Below are 22,061 nucleotides of genomic sequence, written 5' to 3' on the forward strand. Positions count from 1 at the left end.
TGTCATGACAAGCAGCTCATATTCAGAATACCAGAATGACAGGCACTCCAAACATGAAACTACTATTACAAATTATCATCTGCAATGCAGTAGCTTAGTTCTTAATATGATGTCTGACTACTGGTAGATTTTTTTTTCAATTTTCATTACATCTTGTACAAAGAAGCTTGTGAGAACTTAAAGAACAGAGTCCATGAAGTTTAATCTGCTTTCTTACCAGTTACAAAGTTTGTAAGGCTATTTCTTAATAAATGATGAATTCTTTAAGATTGAAGATAAATTGTTGAATTCCAAAGGAATACAATATAAAGAAAAGCATCAGCTTTGACAATTCATAGGAAAAAACAAAGCACATTATTTATTGGCTATTCTTGTAAAATAGCATCAGGTTTTAAAATAAAAAAGAAGGTTCCTCTTTTTAGGAAAAATAATTGGCTTATTTATGAACAACCAGAGTGCCAATTTCATTAAGGAATGTACAATAATATGGAGAGACGAGATCTGGGAATGTAATGTGGGATTTAGCAAAATCCCAACAGCGATGTTGACAGTCAAGAGTTTCTTATTTGTTTTGTTTTGTTTTGTTATTTTGTTTCTCTTTGTAATAATACTGCTCTGGTGATTTCTTTCTCAACTGCAGATATGAAGAGCCTGAGACACGTTAGCTAGCTGGCAGTGACGCCTTGAGATTTTCTCATCCAAAATCTTTGCAAGTTTCTCTCCCATATGTAGCAATAAAACCTCTAGGATCTGGGCTTTATTATTAAGCCCACACCTCCAGCTCTGCGCATTTATCACGTCCCTTCATTCACTGCCTGTCTCCCCCTAGAAATTAACATACATTTTATTTTTCGGTCTCTAACATTAAAAATGCATTGCAATGAATAATATAGCAGAGCTGTGTATAAAACTAAACCTTCCACATCCTCTTTTAAATGTTTGTTCTTCAGCAGTGATTCTCTGAGGAAAACATATTGAAAGTATGAACAGTAATTTAATTTTTTATTATAAGCATTAGTGACAAATAAAGGACAAAAGTACTTTGCAGTGCTAAAGAAAAAAGATGAGATATTCATCAAGGGAAAATGCTGCCTTCAATTCACTGCTAGGTCATGCATATTCTTTTTCATTTCAAGTAGAAAAAAATCACAAGATTAATATGCAGACTCTGGAATTATTTCCTACATATGTCACAAGTAGTAAATACCGAAGATACTTGCTGTATGTTGCTGATGATTCTAGAGAGAGAGCTACCAGCTTTCACTTTTAAAAAGAGCTTACTAAACAGCATTCTAATTAAAATGTGAATCTGAAATTAGAAATGACATTTTTTCAGCATCTCTTGAATAGTGATCTTTTCTAAAAACGAGATTTTAAAATTTATTGTCAAGATAGATTGTTAATTAGCCATAAAAAGCAAAGAAAAATTGCTCAATTTCGACTATGCTCAAATCATAATAGATGATATTTCTTTTACATTAATTTTTAATTGGCCAATGGAAAGCTTTAAAAGGTTGATATTAACTGATAAAATTCAGCAAAATGTTTCTGCCAATTATTGCTTTATAATTTTGCAGCACTATTAAAACAAAAATAAAATATTGTATTTAAAATAGAAAGCTTAGAAGTTATTTTTACATTTGTGATATTACTATAGTCTATAATGTTAAATCCATGAGTAATAAAAAACATTTAATTGGCAATACTTTGTGGTCTGTGAGGAAATAAAACCAAGACTCATGTAGCAATAACTTTGTATGTGTGTGGGGGGTGCTCTGTGTGTGTGTGTGTGTGTGTGTGTGTGTGTGTGTGTGTGTCTTTTGACACAGGGTCTCTATGCACTTCAAGCTGGACTTGAGCTCACTTTGTAGCTCAGTCTTGAACTTGTAACAATCCTCTTGCCTCAGCTGCCTGAGTGCTGGGATTAAAAGCATGTGCCACCACACCCAGCAATAACTTTACTAAATAACATATAATGAAGCTGTTCTCCTAGACTAGAATTGAAGATCTCTGTTTCATTTTCTATTATGATCTTCAATTGTCGTTCCATGTTCAGCAACAAAGCTGTAATTCTGGCAAAATCTCACCTTCAAGAACCATGAATCTTCTCATTCTACACTTCATTTGTGTTGGTCAAATTTTGACTGAGCAGAGATCTCCAAATTTTGTCTCTTCGCAATACCATTTAGTGTCTTAGTAATTTTTAACAGTGCCCCTAGGCAAAAGGAAATACTCAGCAGTTCTGTTTATTAAGTTGTGAGGTAAAAATAACTCAAGAACTATTTATCTCCAAAAAATTTAGAAGATATGTAAAAATATAATACACATAGGTTGGAAAAGAAATATTATTGCATCAGTTAATGATGCAATTTGTTGCTAGCAGGAAGTGTATTCTTATTGGGCATGAAAAACTCTTTCAATCTGAGAATGAGTTTGGATGCACAAGGTTTCATTTTGTTGCAGGCAGCCAACTTAGATAAAATATTATAGGCCATCAGACAGGGCTGGGCCCTCGAAGGAGATAACACAGAAGACAAGACACCTCACAACTGTGGGAGGGACGGATGCTCCTACTGTGAGCCAGACCTAAAGACCAAAGATCAAACAACGCTGACCTCCCTAAAGATTAGCATCCGGGATTGATCTTCACCCTGAGAAACCCAGGAAAAATCATTAAGCCAACTACTACCAGATGGCTACCCAATAAGGTCCTGTTGTACATTCATTCCTGCTTGCTACATGATTTGCTTCCTCATTTGGTCCTGAACATCATCCATTTTACCTGAGCAATGGTGCTTGTAATCTCACTGGCTGACCATAGTTTTGTCCCACTCCACATCCACCTAAGTGAGTTCCCATTTTCTCCACCTTAGCCCCTCATGGTTTTGTACTATGAAAGTCCTTGGAAGAGACAGTTTCCTGGGGACAACCCACTCAGGCCCCCCTTCCTATCCCTCTCTCGGAAGGGAGCTTTCTTTCCCTCAATAAATATATTCTGCTCATAACCTCCATTCATTGCTAAAATTCATTCTTCGGTTTTAGAGAACACAAACTTATCCAGGTCAGGTTTGGAGATCATTTTGCCCCTATATCATTTGGAGGTTCCCTGTATCGTTGGGAGGTCACCCACCCGAGATCAGTTTTTCTCCTTGTATCAGTTTGGCACTTACTTTCTTATTGTAACAACTGCCACCACTCACTTCAGTCATTTATTAAGTAATTAATGAGTGTCTACTACAGGCATCTATGTAGGAAAAAGCAAAAGTATAATGTGGCAGAACTTTGGTTCAAGCTGTGAAGGGAAGAAGGCCCAGGAGGCACTGGGTTCTGAGCCTACAGAACCCCAGCACGAGCTGCATCTCCAGGTCTCCTTGTGTAAATAACTGCTATAGTCAGGGTCCATGTTGGCAGGTGTAAATGACCTACACCCAAGATACTTAATGGCACATGGCCACTCTTGTGTATTTTGGCATGAACGCAGTCTGCTACGAGGGCTGATGGGGGTCCTAAATGGCTAAGGATGGCAGAAAATGACAGCAGCCATCATGGGAGCCTCCAAGGTGGGCTCGGGTCAGGAAAGGCGTCACAGGTGCACACTGCTGAGTGATACCTGAAAATAAAGGCCTGCGGAGGCATTTCCATGAATCTTCACTTCTTCCGGCTGCCCCAAGTCTCAAACAACCTCGCTGACTTGAACTAGAGACAAGACAACGTAGCAAAGAACAAGCTTCAGCCTTTGCTCGAGGACAGAGATGACTAGCTGTCTAGAAAAGAGTAGTCACAGAGAAGCAGAAGCCAATTACAATGATGTCTCCTAAAGACAGAGAGCTGCAGACTTATGAGAACACATCAGAATGGCAACTGGCTCAACTTTGAGGATCTGAGGAGGAAACGCAGACATCAAATCTGAGATGATCGCTGAATATCATAAACAAGTATTTTTCTATAATATGCAACAGTCACTTAAGTGATGTATTCTAGTGTAGATACGATCTTGTGCCTTTCAAATAATGAAAGGAAAAAGGTCTACATCAAACACTAATACACTAAAACTGGTATGAAAAGTAATAAAACAGACAGAAGCAACACGTGTACATGTAAGGGAAGGTTCTTTGGAGACAGCGTTTTGGGACCTACTGGCAAAAGGACACCAGCTACTTTGGAATTTAAATGGCAGAGCATTAGTTACCAGCTCATTGAAAAGGGCCTTTTTTATCCACAGCACAAGCAATTTTTTGTGTGTGTGGTTTTTGTTCTCATGTTTAAGATCACACGTACGTAGCCACTTGATGAAGACCTCAGCACAACTGCATCAGACAATCTTTTATTTTTCTTTTCTAAAACTGTTCCTTTCTATTTGAAATGTCATGCAGGCACCTACATAGGTGCACAGATTCTGCGAGACAGTAGCTTTTCATTGCCATCCTGGACAGAGTGACAGCAAAGCCTTCCGCCGCCGCGTTCACACCATGAGGTGAGGAGCACCTGTGGAGGCCGGGAGGCTCAGGGCAGGTTCCGGAGAGGACTCATGGCCTGGCATGAAGGCTGAGAGTTAGCTGAAGGAACGCGTGCTCTGTGGCTAATTCCTGCCTCTCTGTCTCTCCACTGTTTTCCCTAACGCTGGATGGAAGGGAAGATCGCGAGCCCTCGCGCCGCACTTTCTATGCCCCAAATACAATGATTTCCTTAATGCCTTACACACACGAACTCATTGCCTAGTTCTACCCCACGCATCCGATATGTTCTTTATCCTCAGGTGAAAAGATACAGCACAGAGTAGACATCAGCAAATCGTAAAACCTGATTTAAAAATACAGACATTATTGTGAAGAAGAAAATGTTCAAAAGGTAAAAGGAACTAGGATGTGTGAAAGGGGAAAAGACAGTAGGGAAAAGAGGGAATGCAAATCTGTTATTCTACTGGAGTCTCTTAGCACTCTACAAGGGAAGGTTTGTACTAATTTCCATTCCAGAAATCTTTATGCCCATACATTGTACTCTGAGTAACCACTTTAAAGATAACAACATGTAATCTATTAACTATTGTTATTCTTCTAGGATTTTGTTATGAATCTTTGTTTTACCTTTTATCCACAAAATAAAAAATATATAGGGGAAGGGGAGATAGCTCAACGGTCTAAGCACCTGCCTGGCAAGCACAAGGACCCAGGTTTGATCCCCGGTACTATATGCTATGATGGCCCCATGCCGAGCTGGCCACCAACACCAGGCCTGTTGGTTTATACCTCTAATCCCAGCATCAGGGAAGCTGAGATAGGAAGACCACTACAAGTCCAAGCTGTGTAGTGAGACCCTGTACCAAATACATAAACAATTAAAAACAAAAAATTATATATATACACAAACAAATAAATATGGAGATAATCTCATTTCAGTCTCTTGTCAAGCGGATGCCCCCTCCTGCAAACTCATATTTTTTGAGTATCAAGCAAACTCTGTCACTCTAGCGGAATGGAATACAAGCTCACCAATAACCCATGGAAAAGAGAACCTAAGAAGAAATCGGGGAAGTTTTTAAAAAGGAAAACATGTGTGTTCTCAAGTTTATGCCTCCCGTTTACAATTCTTGCTAATTAAGATTCTCTTCCTAGCTAAGCTTCTGCCAAAAGATTGCATCACACATCACTGGCTAGAAACAGAGCTAGCAGGCTGAACACAGGTCTTCCAAATTGGTGATAACGACCACGCTAATAAGAGGCATCTGGACCTCTCTGTCTGAAAAATTATATAAAGCATGTCCTGCTGGGCCTTGGCTCTTGCTGCCTAGATCTCTAGACAACCAATGACTCCTTAGACTTGAGTTAGACCTCTAATCTTTAAAGTATTAAACTGTTTTTCAATACTGACCTGTTGCCATGACACTACTGGTGCTTTAGGGGGTCTATGTTGTACATAAGACATTCTTGCGATTTCCAAGGTCTTTCTCAAATACGCAGTCATGTGCCCTTGCTTGCCATTACTTACCCTTCTCCAGAACAGTGCCAGAGCCCTGCAGAAGAGACTGCTATACCGCATTCCATGTGTAGAGAAGGAGGTAGGCACCTTAGCTGCTAGATGAGCTGGCTGGGTCACCTTAGCTGCTAGATGAGCTGGCTGGGTTCTCAGGACACGGGAGCACTTTTCCACAGAACAATTTAAAGTCTAAATCTGTTTTTTTTCAATATTCTATCTTCATAAAACATTAATATTCGTATGCAACAATACTGCATCAGTTTTACAAGTCTCTCTTTTTCTCGTAACCAATTAGTTATCCAGCGCCCTGGATATTTTGCAGTCATTGCAAATAATTTTAAGCTCACTACATGAATGGAGACAATATACACAGCTTTGAGAACTATTTTCCTCAGTTTCAAAATTTACATAAAATAGGAAGAAGAACATCACTGGAACATTCTTCAGGTTGTTTTTAAAGAGTGAAATAGCGGAAGCTGATGCCAGAATACATTTAAGTTCACTATATTCTTCCCCTGTTCAGTAAGGAATGCCTGTGATGCTAACAGCCTGATCATGAGTGTGATAGAAAATGTGGAGCTGCATGTCTTGTCTAATCAACAGCACCACCTTCTGTCTGCAGCAACGTCAGGTCCTGGTAAGAGAGCAGCCTGTTTTGCAAGGTGGTACCCTACTTCGAGGGCTCAGACAAAGGATGCAAATCCCATTTTTCTTTACTTGCCATCAGTAAAGCCATATTCATTCCAAAACAGTTAGAGTTGCATTTTAAGGCAAATTAACTAGAAAATGCAACCAAGGTATGCACAGGGAAAGGATTACAGTCTTAATAGAATTCTGCTAGAGCTATTCTGCTCTTCCAGGTATGCTTTTGTCTGTTAATCCTACATGGAAGTTCTCCAAAAGAGGCTGCAAATTTTATGGGTTTTACAGAAAAGACTGTGAGCTCTAGTTTGTTACAAGTGCAATGATTTAGAAACCCACATTTCAAATTGTGTACGCATCTCCATCTGAATGTTGCAATGAGGGAAAAATTAAATGATCTAAGGGGTGATCATTGAAACCATTTAATGGTTTTAAATGCGGCTGTCTTCTAAATAAATGCTACATGAAATGTAGGGGTTTTTTTCTTCTCTTGTGTTACAGATATGTCAAATAATAATCCTTAATCAGGTAAAGAATTTATTAGGGGAAAATTAATTTTTTCTATTACAATCATAAAATGCATGAAGTATTATAGTGAAAAATGACACAAGTGGAGTAAGGAGGGATTCAGTATGACTCTAAGTGATACTTACATCTGGACAAGTTCATGAAATGGGGATGCCTTTTCTCCAAATCCCTGTTTTAAAGAGGGTTTCCAGGAGAGCATATGGAGGTGAAGTGAATCTGGGCAGCAGGTCATTTCATCCACAGTCTTTGAGCATAAGATGGTTCAGTAAGCATGACTTCACCCTTACCTTTGCCTCCCAAAATACTATACCAGTGAACTGTAGAAACCAAGGGACATGTGCCACAAACACTTGGTAACACAGGAAACAACAGTAGATTTGCTTCTCTGAGATGATTAAGGTGATTGTGTCCAGTTCACTGGCCCAGAATCCACCTACGGGGTTGGAGGGGCACTTCTGGATGCCAGGCCAGTCGTGGAGAAGGACCTTGGATACTCTATCTGGTCGCTTACCCTTTCCTGTCTGGTAGTGCTTCCCCCTTCTATATCCCAGCCACTATGAACTAAGCATCTTTGCTCTACCACACTCTTCTTCATGAAGTTCCTCCTTTCGAACAAGTAAGCCACAAACTGCATCTCCTTAAAAAGTGCAATAAATTAGACCTCTCTTCTTCTACATTGTGCATGTCAGGCACTGTGTCCCGGCAATGAGGATGCCAACTGTTACACTCTGTCTCACAAGCTCACGCAAACAGGGTACTTCCTCTCCAAACTGGCCACACAGTGCTGCGCAATACTGAAATTTTATGGGTGCTCCCCTCATTGTAGGAGTCTCTGTATGCTCAACCATCAGTGATGTCTTGGAAAAGAGCAATGCAGGAGACGTTTAGGGAGAATTCGTTGCAAAAGCATCTGAAGGAGGTTGCTGACACGAGTGGCCACCAAAATGGGCCAGAGAGATTTGGAAGAAGGAAGGATGCAGCTGGGCACAATGGCCAAACCAGTAATCCCAGAACTCTGGCAGACTGAGGCAGGATAATCCCAAATTCATGCTCAGCCTGGAATATTTAGCTAGTCTGTCTAAAAATTAAAGATAATAAAGATGCTTGGATGTAGCAGTGTCAAGGACCTGAGTCCAATCCCCAGAACTGTGGGGGAAAATGAAAATGGAAAGATTTGTAGGGGACAAAGCAAAAGAAACAAATGCAGTGTCCACGTTTGCTGTTATTACGAACCCATCCGTTTCAATAGTGAAATTATAGAACATAGGCTCAATTCTGAGGGAAAAAAATGGAGAAAAGAGAATAGCATTGACATTTTATATTCATCGAAGCATCCAAATCCATTCAATTCAACCTACCTTTTACTGAATTATACATACAAAAGTCTTGAAGTATGATATAAGTGAATTCTTAAGAAGAGACAATATTTTTTCCCTAAAAGACACCTACATTGACCATAAAGCCAATCAAGCTTTCCTGGATAATTATGCACCTATGCATCTAGTTTTGCCTAGCTAAGTGGACACTGATGTAATTAGATTGTTTATTTTTTTTACCTGCCTCAAAATATGAAGGAGAATAAATTATCTCTTGAAGTCCCTTGTTATCTGTGATTCTATTTTATTCTTTAATTAAAATCATCTAAATAGGGCTGGAGAGATAGCTCAGCAGTATAAGTGCCTGCCTGGCAAGTGCAAGGTCCTGAGTTCAATCCCCAGTACAAAAATAAGTCTTCTAAATAAAGAAGTCCCAAGGACAGTCAGTAAATACCCTAGTAAATTAGTGACCTAATGCTGCTCAAGATCCAAAGTCATGGATTCCAAAGGAGTATTGCAGACTGTTTACAAAAAAGCCAAAATAGCTGTGCATTATTGGACCTAGTAGAAAAGTTTCAATGTCCCCAAAGTAATCTCCAATCAAAGCATTCTCTTTGTAACTTTCATGTTATGAAACCTGCAGAGATGTATTAATGTAAATGATGTTTCAAGGACATATGTCTTAAGTTTGAAAAAAAAAAGGGGGGGGACATTTTCAAGCTATGAACAACTTCAGATATGACTTAGAGAATTTTATTTATTTTTACAGACATCTGAACAAGTACCTTTCAGCACAATTGGCCATGCTGTAGACTTAAAGTGACACTTTCAGCTGCACACAATGACCTCATTGAGACAGCACAGCGTACAGTTTATAAAATGAAGCATCCCTTTTCTTAGATCACACTTTGTTAGTCAAGCACGGGACAAGCACCTCTAGCCGGGCTGCTTCTGCTCCTGTCCCCACTGCAAAGGTCATTCCAAGGAAAATCAGTCCCTGGACACTGGGGGTTCAGGGTTTCACTCAAAGCTGCCCTGGTTCTGATTTTGATTTTAATCGTGTCGTTAATGTGAAACGGCTTCAGAGATCAATTATCCAGGACAGAAGATAAGATGCTTAGTTTCTAAGACATGTACTTAACTTTACCACTGTCTTCTTTGTGTGTCACGAAATTGGAACGAAATTAAATATGTGACATCCTGCTCAGAGCCAGCATCCTGAGGATTAAGAATAGTAAAGTCAGTTCAGAACAAATCCCTACATCAGAGCAACGGCAGAGAAAAATCAGCCTTCCATTGCCTTCCTCATAAAATTCAAACCCAAAAATGAATAAATAAATAAATTCCCAGAATAATATAGAAACTACCAGAGCAAGTAGGCAACTTTAATCCATTAAAAAGAGATTTTTGTTCAAAGGAAGAAAATTTGCCCCTCCCTTTCCTCTTTTATATGGGGTACACAACTCCTTATTGATACTTTTTAAAGACAGGGTCTCACTATGTAGTTCAGGCTGGCCTTCAACTCATGAAGCCCAAACTGGCTTTGAACTCACAGCAGTCCTCCTGCCTCAGCCTCTCGAGTGCTAGGAAACCAGGTATGCCCAGCTAAGCTCTGCTTGTATAGGGTAATGCATGCATTGTTTTCAAATCCTTATATCAAGAGGAGAAAAAGACCTTATCAAGATTTATGCTATGATATGGTTAATCCGAAATATGGTTTTTCCATTCGTATATCATAAGTTTTACTATTATCTAAAAAAAGAATATCATAAGATTGAAATCAGTTCTTATTAATTTGATAATTATTTCAGTAATTCTTTTTAAAAACTTATGCTGTTAATCCTTTTCCATTTTTAGCAAAAAGTACAACATAGTCAAAATACTAAAATTATCCAACTATTTCCCCTATTTACATTAATTTCAACTGCAGAAATTGCAAAAATGCTCCTTACTACTGACAAACACTGGTTCATCAGAGTAGAGGCTGTGAATTGGTAACCATTCATTAAGAACAGAGCTATAGTTACAGTCTCTTAATGAATAGAGTGATTTGTTCTAATGGTGTTAGGATATCTTGTCCGCATCTTATACAGCAATTAACCACTAGGAAGAATGTATGCAATGTGTTAATTATTGAAACTGTCCTACCAATTTGATTTGAAACTGTCTCATCGCTATTTGTTTATCAACAAAATTATGGGAAAAAAAATTTTAAAAACAGGAAAAAAAAAAGAACAGAGCTATAAATGTAGTTTTGCAGTCAAAGTTTCAAATTAAAAAGAAATGTTCAGGAGCTATGATGTTAAATAATTTGTAATTCAACAGTTTCCTTTCTAACTTTTTAAGGACCACATGCCAAAATATTATACAATGCACATATCCCATCCTACTTTGACAACCTTCTGCTTAACTTAAGCAAATAAATATTAAAAGTATTTCTCATATTTCTTCTTTAAATCTTTGCTCAAATAAATGAGCTGCCACTTTTAAATATCCTCCTGGAGTCATAAATTCCAAAGAACCTACTGTTTTTATTCAGAACATCTGCTGAGAAATTTTTCCTTCTCTGATGCGAAAAAGGATCTCAAGCCAAAGCTGAAGTGAATCATCGAAGACACAAAGAGGATTATTCATTTACAATTAGATTGTAAGGAAAATCAAGTCATGTGAGGTAAATGGAAGTTATTTTTTTTAAATGCAAGGGAGCTAAGAGCCCGAAAAATCATTCTAGCATATTTTGCATTGGAGAATTGGGAGGTCAAGCCATTAACTTTGTGAATTTGTAGAGGTTTCCCAGAAGCTTACTCAATCCACTCCTAGGCCAATGTTAAACTTATTCAACTTATTAGCATAATAATGTAAATGACCATTTGCAAAATGAAGAATGACAAGAATTTCTAAATACTTCTAATGCAACTTCAGGTTCACATTGAAAAATGGTAAAGTGATAAACAAGAGCCTCTACTAGCTCCAAACCAGGCAAGAAATAAGTAGCCATGCATGGAATCTCTTATAAAAAAATGGTACAATTTTATCTGAGTACTGACTTGAAATGTGTAGTCATTCATTAACTCATTGGTTTTCCATATAAACTTGTTTTTAAAACAATTACTAGAATCAAAAACATAAATTCTGTAAGTAATAAAAATAGTTGTGGGGTAAGGCTAGTCAAGTAGCTCAGAGGATTAAAGCACCTGTAAGCAGGCACACGGGCCAGGGGTTCGATCCCCAGGCCTGCCATGCCAGCCCAGCCCCCGGGGCGTGCTGAGGATGGCAATTGAGACTGGGCGTGGCAGCGCAGCCCTGTGATCCCAGCGCTTGGGAGGCTGAAAACAGGAGCATCACTACAAGTCCAATCTGCGCAGTGAGACCCTGCAGACCCTGTACTAAATACATTTTTTAACAAAAAGAAAATCATACATTTTATTTAAAAATTGCTAAAGCACTTACTATGTAGGTTTTCAGTAATTTTTATGTCACCAGAAAATTAACAAAAAAAAAATATATATATATAATATATTTCAAATGCAAGGCTCTTTTCTTTCTTTCTTTTTTTTTTTGATATGGGGGATTGAACTCAGGACCTTGCACTTGCCAGCCAGGTTCTTAACCCACTGAGCTATCTCCCCAACCCAAGACTCTTTTATTTTGCCAGAATAAATCATACCTACATTTAATTGAAGGGAAAAAATAGATGAAAACCTTTGACCAAAGCAAGACCTGTGATGTCTAACGATTTTGAATCAAAACTCAGTTTTTTATACATATTCTATGAATTTTCCCAACCTAATATCCAAAATGTAATAAAATTCTATTTCACCAATGTCTAAGAAATGCTCCAAGAAAACAATACATATGTCAAAAGCTTTAAATGTGAATTATTCAAGCACAGAATTCTAGGACCATGTTATCATTTAAAAACAGAGGATTTATTCAACACTTAGGAGAGAAACACTATCAGATATGCATTTATTAATTATGAGCAGTATCCAGATGGCTTAGATTTTTATCTCAGTTCTACTATTCATGTCCCCTGGTTGTAGTAAAGGCTAAATTAAGTACTGGAAGTAAAACACCCAGCGCCTATTGTTGCAAATAATAGTAAGGTTCTCTCACATCCTCTTCAAGTCATAATAATAAATGGTTACTTTGAATACCTTTACATACATCAGTAGGAGTATAGAAATGCCAAGAAGTACTAGAGTATGATGTAATCCTCACCCTTGAGGGGCTGGCAGTAAAGGTGGGCAGTTATGAAACCAACTGCTAAATTATAGTTGCCGTACATAAATCTGAAGGAATTAAAAAATAGCAATCTAGGAAATTAGGGAATGAATATTTTTAAATATTCTGATTAGATAGAAAGACTCTTAGAATTATCACTTGGGACATCCAGTCTGGACAGAGACTTTATGAAGGAAAAATTAAAATAAAGACATTAGTAAAATAATTAATAGAAATAAGAAAGTCATACTATCTATCAATGGACAATGTTTACATTTATTTTTCATTGTGTATATATCTATTTCTAAGAGAGGGATGTTAGTTCCTCACTAATTATTTTCAGTGAAGTTAGCGTTTCACTGATTATTTGCTTTGATGACACATTAATCAGTGATACTAGGTACAAGTGAACAATGGATTCTTTCATGAGTTCATTTGTTCCTTTGTTTATACACATATATTCATAAAATACTTTAAAACGGTAAACAACATCATGAACACTGGAAAGTAGAACAATGACTGTAGATGAAAATCTTGATGCTACAAGTTGGTATTCAGAAATGAAAGTTTAACTATAAAATAAAAGCACAATTCTTTGTCTTGAGTTTGTTTGTTGGTTTATTCCTCAGAAATTATATTGACAGGGCTGGCCAAATAGCTCTGCAGATTAAAGTGCCTGCAAGCAGGAGCAGGGGCTGGGGGATCGATCCTCTGGCCTGCCATGCTGCCTCTGCCCCTGAGGAGCACTGAGATGGCAATTGAGACAGAGTGTGGTGGTGCATGCCTGTAATCCCAGCTCTTGGGAGGCTGTAAACAGGCGGATCACTATGAGTCTGATCTAGTAGTGAGACCCTGAACACCCTGTAGACCCTTCCCTAAAATACAGAAAAAAAAAGAAAAGAAATTATATTGACAACCACAAGAGTGATTTTGCTCACCTTCCATTTGCTCACTTCCCAATAGATGAAGTAGGAAAGAAAATATGCCAAAGTAAGGTAGACCTCACAGAATGTAGATATAGATTTTCTTGTTAACAATAAATTTGTGAAGCCCATGGAGGAAAAAAGTAATTTCTATTCTAATTTCAAATTCATGAAGAATCTTACAGAGTGTCAAAAAATATTTTACTCTTTGATGATGATCTGAGTAAAGACACACAGTTTGGCCAAACATGTTTAGATTACTCCTGACTTCTCACAGTTTCTAAAAATGAGGTATTCTTTGATTTAATATTTGCTTTAGATTACAACCCTGTTTTTTAATGAGTTGATCTTGACCTACTAAAAAAATACTAAAACCTTTACTTTGTTTTTCTCTTTTCTTACATGCCCTACAGAAAATAGCCCAGCTACCATCATTAAAATTGCTGGGCTAAAAGTGAAAACTAAAAAGCTTAACTACTTCAAACATATAAATAATCATACATGGCCACTTTTCCCAATCACACCAGAAATGCAGCAACTAACAAACATGAAACAGAATGCATCTGAAGCTTTTAGTCAAGGAAATCAAGCAGAAAATTTGGATACATCTGCAATTTATTTTGCTATGAGGCTCACTAAACAGCTCCTAGGGACAAAGTTTTGGTCCATATGAGTCACAATATAGTTGTGTTTTTTAAAAAAAAAAAGCATAAGTTCTGAGGCCACCATATTGTAAGGAAGCTCAATCACAGGCAGACAGCATGTGCTGTCCTGAGTCACCTCAGAGCAGGCAGCAGACACCCAGGAGACTTGGCCTTCAGATAGTGCCAGCCTCTTGCTTTAACATCAGTCACTGACTGGGTTCAGGCATTATGTACAGGAGAAAAAGGCATCAAATCCACAACAGGCAAGCCTCTTCACTTCAAAAGATGTCCTTTCCATCGAATTATTAAGAAATTTATGATTCAGGGTGGAGATTTCTCCAATCAGAATAGAACAGGTGGAGAAAGTACTTATGGTGAAAAATTTGAAGATGAAAACTTTCATTATAAGCACAATCGCAAGGGTGTGGTGAGCATGGCAAATGCAGGCCGCAGCACTAACAGCTCTCAGTTCTTCATCACAACAGTTCCAACCCCTCATCTGGATGGGGCAAGTAATCAAAGGAATAGGTGTGGCTAGGATTCTGGGAAATGTCAAAGTCAGCGATGAAAACCCTGCCAAATTGTGCGTCATTGCAGACTGTAGAGAACTGAAAGAAGGTGACGATTGGAAAATATTCCCCAAGGATGGCTCTGGTGACAGCCATCTAGATTTTCCTGAAGATGCGGACGTGGATCTCAAAAATGTAGATAAAATTGTATTAATACCTGAAGACTTAAAAAACATTGGAAATAATTTTTTCAAGTCTCAGAACTAGGAAATGGCCATTAACAAATACACAAAGGTTTTAAGGTATGTGGACAGCCCCAGGGCTGTTCTGCAGGAGGCTGACTGGTCCCAGCTGCAGCCCGGGGCCTTGAGCTGTGTGCTCAACATCGGCGCCGGCGCGTGTGAGCTCAAGGTGTCAGACTGGCAGGGAGCCATTGACAGCTGTGTGGAGGCTCTTGAAATAGACCTGTCAAATACCAAAGCACTGTATCACTGAGCTCAATGATGGCAAGGATCAACTTCTGATTTAGAACTTAGACATGAAAAGATAGAAACCAGCTATCTTGTCCATGCCCCCTCCAAATTCCTGGCACCCAAATTCCATGAGAATAAAAAATGGTTATTTGAAGCTCCTATAAACAAATAACATATGAATTAATTTCTATTAAAAAAAATCCTAGATGAAATGACAAGAATATCCAAGTAAGAGGCTGTCCTGTGCTCATTGTCACATTACTCCTGTAATCCAGGGGAAAAGAAAGATCTTTTACCTATTTGCAGTGTTAGCAGTAGAGTCCTGAAACTTCAGTTCTTTCCACCATATTGTTACATCAACTATTTCAAATACAAACATTACATCTTCCTCATGGGTGGAGAAGTGACATGTATGCAACATGGAAAGCCCAGAATTAATCTCTAAAGAATATAGAATAGGAGTCCAGGAGATGGCTCAGTGGAATAAGTGCTTCCCTGGCAAGTGCAAGGGCCTGAGTTCAATCCCTGGTTCTGCCAAAAAAAAAAAAAAAGAAGAGTATAGAATAAGTTGACACTTCTTGAGATTATTTTTATTCAATTCCCTGAAGATTCTTCTCAGTCTAGTTCTGTCTCTGCTTACTTACTTATTGTCTATTGCTGTAACTGAATGCCACAGACTGCATAGATTATAAAGAATAAAGGTTTGCATAGTTCACAGTTCTGAAGTTCAATAATATGAGATTGACAGCTAAGGAAGACTTTCTCACTTCAGCAAGTGTGGCAAAGGATATCACATGAGGAGACAGAACGCGTTGGTTACCAAGAGCTAACTTTTACAACACTCACTCTCACAATAAGCCATGAATTTTGCATGAATTTCCCCATGGCAGACCTTATGATCCAGTTATCTCCCAGAGTCCTGGCTTCGCAACACTGCTGTACCGAGACCAACTTTCCAACCCATAAAATTTATTGTGTGTATTACTCATGTCATACTCCATACAGGCTTGACCTACTCTCATTAGCAGCACCAGTTATCTTTCCTTTCTGCACTCCATCAGGGATTAATGTAAATAAAGTTTTATCCTACTTGCTTTTGAAAAATAGTTTCTCATTCATTGAAGTTTCTTTGCAATAATTTCTAACAAGGAAAATTACTCAAATCCATCTCTTTGATTATAAAACACAGATATGAATTTTCAGGTCATACAGATAGGAAAATCACTTAAAATTAAATCTTCCAAGGGATGGAATTTACTGCACCAGCCTGACACAAAGGTATGCCTATAAACTTTTTCATTCCAGCAGTACTAGGGATTGAACACAGGACATTCTCAATGAGCTGTATCCCTAACCTTTGTTATCATTTATATTTTTTGAGACAGTTAAATTGCCAAATACCCCATGCTGGCTTAGAATATATGACTCTTCTGCTTCAATCTCAAGGGATACTGAGATTGTAAGCATGCACTACCACGCTCAGCCAGTTTCCATCATAATCTCAATATCCACCCTCTCTTATTTACCCACAAAGTGCCACACATGGCACATTGATGTCCAGATGTTGTTCTGCCATCAGTAGTTATTAATTAATTATTCTACTGATAGCCTATGATGATAAATTTTGTGTTTATGTCTGTCTGTCCATTGTAATTAACATTTATAGGCAATTTTTCTAAGCAATCAATAACATAAACACAGAGATTCATAATATTAATGTAATTATCTACTCAGCAATTGCTGACATCTTTGATGTTATCATAATTGGCTCTTTGCAGTTACAAATCCTTCTTCTTGACACATACTTTATATCTATGTGTGCTTCTGTGTGCAGGCAGGGGTCATTACTGCATGAACACAGCTTTGGCCAATAATAGTCTTTACATGTAGCTGTTATTCCATAAGATCCTAATAAATCTACGAGTGCCTGTTGCCTAGCAATGCTGTAGTTGGTCATAATGCCATAGCGCAAAGCATCACTTACGTGTGTGTGGCAGTGCTGGTGTGAGCAAACTCACTGCCCTGGCACTGCCTGCCACACAGAAGCACAGCATGTATTTTATCTCATATTAGTGCCTGTGATGGGATCTTTCATCTAGCATGTGCTTTTCTTTTAATTTCATTGAGAAAGAAATAGCAATGAGACAGTTTCAAAACCATGTGCAATATACGGACACTTAGAAATGACAATGAGAGTCTAGATTACTAGTGGATTTACCATATCATACTCTATCAATATTTAAAAATTAGCCATTCTACTCATAAAGTTATTGCAAAATAATATTCCATGCTATCCCAGTAGCAGCCTAATGTGTGTGTGTTTCACTCTTCATTGCATCAAGAGTCTACCTTTCAGCTGCCTGAGACTCCATGTCAGTGCCATCCTGGAGCACGATGCCCCCTAAAAAGGGAGGTGGTGGAGTTAATCCACCCCTAATCATTGGAAGATTTAGAAATTCACTGAAAATCAGTATTGTTGGATTGCCAACTGTTAGGAAATCTACCTCCTTTAATGTATTAGCGAATAGTCAGGCTTCAGCAGAAAACTTTCCATTCTGCACGAAGGATCCTAATGAGAGCAGAGTCCCTGTGCCAGGTGAACGATTTGACTTTCTTTAACAGTTTCACAAACCAGAAAGAAAAATTCCTGCCTTTCTGAATGTGGTAGACATTGCTGGCCTTGTGAAAGGCACTCACAAAGGACAGAGCCTGGGAAATGCCTTTTTAATCTCATATTAGTGCCTGAGATGGAATCTTTCATCTAACATGTGCTTTTTTAAAATTTTATTGAGAAAGAAATAGCAATGATATAGTTTCAAAACAGGCTAGTAGGACAGTTACAATAATCAATACATTGCAAATTATTGTCTTCGTAGTAGGTCTTCACAGTAGAAGATGCAGACATGATATCTTGTCTAAACATTATTAGTACAAATCTTCTCATTGAACTAAGAGAAAGTAGCTGTATATATATCCTAACTATTTTGTATATACAGATATATATTTTTTTCACTACAAAATGGTCCTTCATTTGTATTCCCCTTTCTTGTTTAGTTTTGCCAGGGATGGGTATTCCATTGCCATCCAAATATTGTAGGTACGCTAACACGTATTTCTGAAGATGATAATATTACTCATATTGAATGAAATGTAGATCCCATTCAAGATATAGAACCAATTCATGAAGAGCTTCAGCTTAAAGATGAAGAACTGATTGGGCCCACTATAAATAAACTAGAAAAAGTGGCTGTGAGAGGAAGAGATTAAAAAAAAAAACTAAAACCTGAATATGACATAATGTGCAAAGTCAAATTCTGGGTTATAGACCAAAAGAGACCTGTTCACTTCTATCATGACTGGAGTGACGAAGAGATTGAAGAGTTGGATAAACACATATGTCTGACTTCAAAACCACTGCTCTATTTGGTTAATCTTTCTGAAAAAGACTACATTAGAAGGAAAAATAAATGGTTGATAAAAATTAAAGAGTGGATGGACACGTATGACCCAGGTGCCTTGGTCACTCCTTTCAGTGGCGCCTTGGAACTCAAGTTGCAAGAATTGAGTGCTGAGGAGACATAGAAGTGTCTGAAAGCAGATATAATGCAAAGTGCTTTGCCAAGATCATTAAGGCTGGGTTTGCAGTACACCAACTAGAATACTTTCACTGCAGGCCCAGATGAAGTGCATGCATGGACCATCAGGAAAGGGATGGGGTTCCTCACACTGCAGGAGAGATTCACACAGATTTTGAAAAGGGATTCATTATGGCTGAAGTAATGAAATATGAAGATTTTAAAGAGGAAGTTTCTGACAATGAAGTCAAGGCAGCTGGAAAACACAGACAACAGGGCAGAAATTGTATTGTTGAAGATGTAGACATTATCTTCTTTACATTTAATACACCTCAGCAAAAAAGAAGTAAAAACTTTTAGTTATTTCTCAGATAAATGTACAACTTACAAAAGGAATGTGTTTTTTTTAATTAAAAATTCTGAAAACTGAATGGACAAATAAAGTTGGGGTAATGGAAATCTTCTACAAAGAAATTATTTTTGTTTTTAAGTTACAAAAAACAGTGTACTTCCAGTGAAAGGTAAGTTACTAAATGTGAACAACCTGGCTTTTCATGTGATTAAGACCCTATTTCAAATTGTAGAAGCTTCTCAAGAACCATATTACTCTCATGATACTTCATTAATTTCCATCACACATGGCAAGCCCAACACATGTGACAGCGAGGACAATGTGGCTTGCTCCTTTTTGAATCTACAGATAATGCACATTTTACAGTACTCAGATATCTACACTCAATAAAACATTTTTTTAAAAAGTCTACACTGCATGATTGACCTATACCACCTAAGATTATGTAAGCCTACGGTGTTCCCCAGTGATAAAATCACAACAGATGGTGCATTTCTCAGAATGTATCATTGTCATCAAGTGATAGATAGATAGATAGATAGATAGATAGATAGATAGATAGATAGATAGATAGACAGATAGACAGCCCACCAAAATATTTATCCACACTTCAGAAAAAGAAACACTTACATAAATATTTTAACACTAAATTTACTGAGACAACATGAGATTAATACAAGTTTCTTTGGCTTCTATGCTTACAGAAGGTACTTGAAGTGTCTATTACATTCCAGACATTTACTAGGAAAGGAAACTGCTGCTTGAATAACCCTGGTCTGTGAGATTGCTGCACATGCACTTTAACTTTTTCTCTAGTGGCAGGCAGTGTCGTGGATTTTCTGTAATATGTGGCACCCTTTATGGATCCCCATATGAGAGCAGCATCATCTATTGAAAAACTACATGAGTTTTCTTTCCTGAAACATATACATAATTTCTGAAAGTAAACATAAAATCTGTGTATTCAATCACGGCTATAATGAGACTCAACAAAATACATTATACATGACAGCATCTACTTAACTGACTGATAAGCTTTATGCAATGGGGACACCACTTACAGAACATTAGAACGCCCCTGAGGTAAAGACACAGTGCTTCTCAGAAATATGAAACCATTGCTACATCGATCCTTCCAGTGGAAACTCCATTCTGGTTCCATACATTCCACTGCATTCTTTGCACAACTTGCACTGCTATCTTGTCTAATTCCTCTTATCACATGGACTAAATAGATGAACTATCTTTGTCAAGACAATGAACCACAAAGAGAAAAAAGAGATCATTTGTTCCTTCTATTTCTTTTTGACCACCCATGGTGCCTAAGTCTCTGAACAAATTAGGCACGCAGTGGAAGTTATTTGACACCTTCATTTAGCAGAGATATATCATAATTCCCAACATCTGACACCTGTCTAAACCATTCTGTCTAGGAAAACCTACTGGAACAATACTACTGCAGATGTGGCAGGGGTTGGAAAAGGGACAGTTATGCTTTGCCAGTGGCCAAGTGCTGCTAAGCATAGGGTCTGTCAAATTTTCTGAAAGGAAAATATTTTGACTACATCCATATCTCCAGGCCAATAAAATAGTATTAATTATGCTAATTCACTTAGAGATGCTTGTCCAAGTCAATTTTATTATTACCACAGATAATTACTTATGAAGTCACATGGCAAATGTTTCCTTCAAATAAACTCAGGACATAAATTGAGGATATAAAGTCCTATTCTTTTCTTTATCCCTACATCATACATTCATGTTGCCAAAGAACCAGACTCTATAACAACTCATTCACAATAGTTTTGCCTGTGCCTAAGTCAGAGTTGCATTTAACAACTCTTGATGGTTCCTAACCATTTCCTACATCCATTAGTCATGCCTTGGCACCTGTAACCATCGCCTGGCATCAAACAGAGAGCTCTGCCAGTCATCGATAATGAACTAAGCAGCCCTTGGGAGGCTGAAAGCAGGAGCCTCACTATGAGTCTGATCTGTGCAGTGAGACCCTATAGACCCTTACTAAATATAGAAAATTAAATAAAATAAAAATAATGAGCTGAGGGCAAAGTAAAGAGCTTTTGTACCATCAGGACGAAAGGACAGTTCTCCTGATGCACAAGACCAAAAAGAAAAAAAGAAAAAAGAAAAAGAAAATGAAAAAAATTCAATTCTGGGCTACGTTTTAAAAGCTTCCAAACTAATTTGATCTCTAGCATTGTTAGAAACTTGATTTGTTTTTAGGAAGGAAAGAAAACATTAAAATAAATTATAGTTGATGTGTAAGTTTGTTGAAAATGTAATAATTAATTAAAATGGAATACAACTCTACGTGGTAGCCAGTAGTGCTGAGACACAAAGAGGTGAAACAAGCAACAGTGAAGTTATCCACAGGTTTGATAAAAGCATGGAAAAAGTAATAAGAGGCTCAAAGCAATGTAGATTCAAATACTATGTTTTCTAGAATATTTTTTTTATTTTGTAACCTACAAGAAAATTATTCCCAACCAATTGAAAACGTTTTATATAGGATCACACAAAAGCAAATTCTAACACTTTGCACATAACCCACTGGTAATGATCAGTAATTCATGGGCAAGAATTGAATATTGAGAAATAAAACTATTTGGACATTTTAACAGGTCTCATTGTATTGTACACTTTTAACGGGGAGTGGTAACACTTGATTAGGCAGCAATATGTTAATTATCAAGTTTATGGAAATATATCAATCAGGACAGGGACTAAAATGCAATTAGAATAAGAGGATTAAATTGATTAGAAGTGAGTGAGTCAAGAGTTACTAAAAATTAAAAGCAAAGAAAATCCAATTAGAGAAATAAATAACACTGAAATAAAACTTATTAACATTTACCTAGATTCTACAAAGTTCTACCACAAA

The 22,061-nt window shown here is 37.6% G+C and overlaps 2 pseudogenes; both read left to right on the plus strand.

Annotated features, from left to right (window-relative positions):
• The window catches only part of LOC101574158, a 33,643-nt pseudogene extending 18,239 nt beyond the window's left edge, over positions 1-15,404 (plus strand).
• A 2,222-nt stretch (positions 15,405-17,626) lies between these two features.
• LOC101574550 overlaps positions 17,627-22,061 on the plus strand; it is a 4,774-nt pseudogene continuing 339 nt past the window's right edge.

This window comes from Octodon degus, unplaced genomic scaffold, assembly GCF_000260255.1.
Source record: "Octodon degus isolate 3935 unplaced genomic scaffold, OctDeg1.0 scaffold00003, whole genome shotgun sequence".
NCBI classification, from domain to species: domain Eukaryota; kingdom Metazoa; phylum Chordata; class Mammalia; order Rodentia; family Octodontidae; genus Octodon; species Octodon degus.